The sequence below is a fragment of the Bufo bufo genome, chromosome 9, assembly GCF_905171765.1.
Source record: "Bufo bufo chromosome 9, aBufBuf1.1, whole genome shotgun sequence".
Classification (NCBI taxonomy): domain Eukaryota; kingdom Metazoa; phylum Chordata; class Amphibia; order Anura; family Bufonidae; genus Bufo; species Bufo bufo.
This window is the reverse complement of record NC_053397.1, coordinates 28,839,187-28,845,048: the sequence shown is the minus strand read 5'-3', so window position 1 is coordinate 28,845,048 and position 5,862 is coordinate 28,839,187.

Genomic DNA, 5,862 nt, shown 5'->3' with positions numbered 1-5,862 from the left:
GGCCTTCTCGCTGTTTACCGCTGGCCCAGTGACGTCACGACTTGTATTAACTAGCGTGGGCGGGGCTAAGCTCCATTCAAGTGAGCAGAGCTTAGCCCCGCCCACGCTAGTTGATACTAGTCGTGACGTCACTGGGCCAGCGGTAAACAGAGAGAAGGCCGCAGCGCTGCTGGAGCGCCGCTGCTGAAGCGCCGCTGCTGAAGCGCCGCTGCCTTCTCAAACAGCTGATCGGCAGGGATCCCGGGTGTCGGACCCCCGCCGATCAGATGCTGATGATCTATCCAGAGGATAGATCATCAGTTAAAACAAACTGCAGAACTCCTTTAAGCAAAAAGCATAGATGTGGTCGGCAATAACAAGTGCTCGGCGGCACCAAATCAGAAACCATATGTCCTACCACAATCCGGGGGGTTCCAGTGCACATCGATGAATCCAGGAGGGAAAGCAAAAAACATCCATCCCTGGGCTAGATGATGATGTGGTATTGAAGGACAGGGTGGGCAGAGAACTGTCCCTGATATTGCCCTACAGGGGGGTGCTATTCTGGCCCTGATAGCCTAACCACAGACCACCCGCCCTGATAAGAGCGACCCCGTCCGGAACCTTACCCTATATAAAAATGGCCCTAGTAAGCCCCTAGCCCCTAGGCCCCTGACTTCCAGGTGATCACTATATAGATCTATGTGTTTTTGACTCATTATAAAAGTACACTCACCTAAAGAATTATTAGGAACACCATACTAATATGGTGTTAGACCCCCTTTTGCCTTCAGAACTGCCTTAATTCTACGTGGCATTGATTCAACAAGGTGCTGATAGCATTCTTTAGAAATGTTGGCCCATATTGATAGGATAGCATCTTGCAGTTAAAGGAGATTTGAGAGATGCACATCCAGGGCATGAAGCTCCCGTTCCACCACATCCCAAAGATGCTCTATTGGGTTGAGATCTGGTGACTGTGGGGGCCATTTTAGTACAGTGAACTCATTGTCATGTTCAAGAAACCAATTTGAAATGATTCGAGCTTTGTGACATGGTGCATTATCCTGCTGGAAGTAGCCATCAGAGGATGGGTACATGGTGGTCATGAAGGGATGGACATGGTCAGAAACAATGCTCAGGTAGCCCGTGGCATTTAAACGATGCCCAATTGGCACTAAGGGGCCTAAAGTGTGCCCTGAAAACATCCCTCACACCATTACACCACCACCACCAGCCTGCACAGTGGTAACAAGGCATGATGGATACATGTTCTCATTCTGTTTACGCCAAATTCGAACTCTACCATTTGAATGTCTCAACAGAAATCGAGACTCATCAGACCAGGCAACATTTTTCCAGTCTTCAACAGTCCAATTTTGGTGAGCTCGTGCAAATTGTAGCCTCTTTTTCCTATTTGTAGTGGAGATGAGTGGTACCCGGTGGGGTCTTCTGCTGTTGTAGCCCATCCGCCTCAAGGTTGTGCGTGTTGTGGCTTCACAAATGCTTTGCTGCATACCTCGGTTGTAACGAGTGGTTATTTCAGTCAACGTTGCTCTTCTATCAGCTTGAATCAGTCGGCCCATTCTCCTCTGACCTCTAGCATCCACAAGGCATTTTTGCCCACAGGACTGCCGTATACTGGATGTTTTTCCCTTTTCACACCATTCTTTGTAAACCCTAGAAATGGTTGTGCGTGAAAATCCCAGTAACTGAGCAGATTGTGAAATACTCAGACCGGCCCGTCAATCATGCCACGCTCAAAATTGCTTAAATCACCTTTCTTTCCCATTCTGACATTCAGTTTGGAGTTCAGGAGATTGTCTTGACCAGGACCACCCCCCTAAATGCATTGAAGCAACTGCCATGTGATTGGTTGACTAGATAATTGCATTAATGAGAAATAGAACAGGTGTTCCTAATAATTCTTTAGGTGAGTGTATATTATAAGTATATTACACCCCTCAGTATATCACACCTATCGATAGCACACCTATACCAGTCCTTAAAATGTCTTTTGTGGCCCTATTAGCTAGTGTTTGTTGTGCCTAACAGCCTGTCCCTGCTCCACACAGCAACCTCTCCCTACACTGGCAAAAGACTGAATGTAAAATGGCGGCCAGATCAGGTTTATTTATAAGGTAGGGGTTATGTCCATGTGCTGAAATGTCTCAATTGGCTGTCCTGTACCACCTGATGGATGTGTCACGGGTCAAAGTCCTTCACAATGTAAAGAATATGGTGGGCGCGAATTTCTCCATATGTTCGCATGATCGGTGAATCGCGAACACGCAAAGTTCGCCGCAAAACGACCACCGGGCGAACCGCAAGGCCATCTCTAAATATTTGTTTGTAAATAGTTATGTAAAGGGAAATGGGTGTTACAGCGCCAAAAATGGGCCTGTTATCATGGGATGAAGCAGATAATCCCCACAGCGTCCTCTGGAGGAGAACTGTAGTATCACATAGGATTCCGGCTCATAGAGGGGTCTCTCGAGTGGCATCCATATGGACAAGGGTGTTTTTTTAAGAGAACTTTAAAGAAGGCTCCGCTGATATGTCTCTTTTATTAAATACTTTCCCCATTAAAAAATAAATAAATAAATAAACATTCTGGAGCAACTCTGAATTGTGTCGTTCCTCTTTAATTCCTCCTGGAAATGAATGACTATATAGACAAATGGGTATTACCATTGCATTGTCAAAGGGATGAATCAGTAATGGAGAGTTCACAACTCTGTTTCATTTTCTGTACATAAGGCTTTCATACACACGGCCGTTGGTCAGCCGCAATTTGTGGTCCACAAGGCCCAGCCAACATCCGTGCGGATTCCGTAGACGGATCCAGACCCATTCAACTTAAATGGGACCGTGATTCATCCGCACCGCAAAATATAGAACATAGGGGCACAGCTGGCACACGTTCGTGCGCATGAGCCCTAACTGATGCACAGGATCCGTTTTTTATTTTTACAGGATCCTGTTTTTTTTTTTTTTCCTGTTCTTCAGACAGATCAGAAGAAAGGACATGGAGATGTGGACTCTCCCTAAGGGCTCATGCACACAAACGTATTTTCTTTCCGCTTCCGTTCCGTTTTCTTTGCGGACCGTATGCGGAACCATTCACTTCAATAGGGGTGTAGAAAATATGGAAGTTACTCCGTGTGCATTCCGTTTCCATTTGTCCGCATGGCCGTTCCGCAAAAAAATAGTGCATGTCCAATTATTGTCCGCAAATCACGGTCCGAGGCCACATTTAAGTCAATTGGTCAGCAAAAAATACGGAACGCACAAGGAAAACATCCGTATGTCATCCGTATTTCATCCATATTTTGCGGATCCATACTGTAGAAATGCTATGCCCAGCCCATACTGCTCATGTGTTTGGTGATTAATAAGTTACAGTTTCCGTTTCCGAACCGCAAAAAATGGATCAAATGCTGAAACCATACGGATATGTTTTGTGCAATAACGGAATGTAAGAAGACTTAAATCAGAGAAAATAAAACTCATATTCGGAACAATGGATCCGTGAAAAACGGACCGCAAAACCACAACGGTCGTGTGCATGAGCCCTTAGGCCTCCTGCACATGACCGTATGGTTTTGCGGTCCGTTTTAAACTGATCCATTTTACTGTTTTTTTGTTTCAGTAGTGTTTCCGTTTCTGTTCTGTTTTGCCGTTACGTTTTTCCGTTTGGTTTCTGTTTGTGATCCATTTTTTGCGGATCGCAAACGGAAACGGGTGCATACCATAATGTTTAAAAGGTAAGTACATTAACAAATTGGGCTGGGCATAAAATTTTCAATAGATGGTTCCGCAAAAATGGAACGGATACGGAAGACATACGGATGCATTCTGTATGCATCCCGTATTTTTTGCGGAACCATTGACTTGAACGCAGCCACAGAACGTGATTTGTGGGCAATAATAGGACATGTTCTATCTTTAAATGGAACAGAAATATGGAAACGGAAGGCATATGGAGTGCCTTCCGTTTTTTTTGCGGATCAATTTAAATGAATGGTTCCGTATATGGTCCGTATACGGAACGCAAAAAACGAAACGGAAACGGGAAAAAAAAACATTCTTGTGCATGAGTCCTTAGAGTGTTTAACTTCTTAATCAGTCCTGTTGGAATGTGTAGGGAGCACCCTGCTGACAGGGGTTTTGTAGGGAGCACCCTGCTGACAGGGGTTTTGTAGGGAGCACCCTGCTGACAGGGGTTTTGTAGGGAGCACCCTGCTGACAGGGGTTTTGTAGGGAGCACCCTGCTGACAGGGGTTTTGTAGGGAGCACCCTGCTGACAGGGGTTTTGTAGGGAGCACCCTGCTAACAAGGTTTTTTTTAATGACCTGTTGTCAAAGTATTGATTCACCTCCAGGAGGAATTACATCAGAACAGCACACGATACCCTTATCTGAAGCAGCTCCTCTTTGTATGGTATAGATGTGTCCACCCTTACCACGCGTGCCCCCGAACTATATGCATTGACTATAATGGGGGAGGGCCAGAGTTCCGGCGGCAGTACGGCAGCGCATGCCGAGAGGCGGGCGAAAAAAAAATATACTACTGCATGCACTGCCGTTCTGCCACCGGAACTCCGGAGCGGTAGTCCGGGGGGCACGTGTGCACTAGCGGCAGCACAGATCCGACAGACTGTTCACCCGCCGGAACAGACTGCCGGAGTTCAGCCTGCCGGAACAGCCTGCCGGAGTTCCTTGCCGCTAGTGTGAAAGTAGCCTTAGTTTCCAGTTTCTCCTGAAACAAACAATACAAATTGCAACCTCAACAGCCAGCATTTCACATCACAACCACTGGGTGGCCACACACAGACACATAAACATCTTGTGACACAGTATCGCAAAATCATATATTTTTGTAAGAAACGTACCTGTCTGGGATTCAGCGGCGTGATCCTCAGACACGCTGCTGAGCCATGACTCCTGGTGACGCGACAGCATCCTTAGCGACAGGATGCAGTGCTCTGTTCCTCCCTGCAGCGGGCATGTACTGGGGGAGATTAGCAGTGGGCTGATTGCTCAGCTGCTCTATTCCTGTGTGCTAGTGTTTCTGACTAATGGAGCGCCGGGTCATGGACCTATCAGATTCTGATTCAGGGACTCAGCACTCTATTTAAACCCCTTTCTGACCATACACCAATGCCAGTGATAGTCTCTGACTCACTAGCTGTGTTCCTGGTTCCTTCTTTCTGTGCTTATTGGATTACCCATTCCTCTGACCCCGGCTTGTCTTCTGACTACTCTCTGTCTCTTGTTTGGTTCTGCATAGCTTGTCTGGTTTTGACCCATTAACGCACGACTCTGGTGTCAGTCTTTGTTGCTTATCCACCTCTGCAGTTAAATAGCATACGGACCGTCGACCAGTTGTGGTCTAGCTATTTTGTTCAGTTGGTCTTTCTTGAAAATGTTCAATAATTTTTTAGAAACAGGGGTTAAGAAAATCAGTCTGTTTGCAGAGTATCACTTCTAAGTCCCATCAGCTGGCGGCTCATGTGAAGCCTTATCTGTGACCTCCTGAACATATAAACTAGGGTTGTCCCGATACCGATACTAGTATCGGTATCGGGACCGATTCCGAGTTTTCTCGGCGGTACTCAGCCGCCGATACCCCGCCCCGATACATAAATAGAATACTATGGGCGTAACTATGGGCGGGGCCCCGCCGCTCACCGAAGTATTTATAAACGTGAATCCTTATCCTGTTGTTAAGTTGAACTAACGCTGCCCTCTCCCATGTTCCCATGTCCCCCCTGTATCCCCACAGCACTTACTTAAGCTTCCATAGCAGGCAGAGCGGACGGCACCAGTAACGTCACTCACTGACGTAGAGCGCCTGCTCCGCCCACTTTATGAGTGAAGC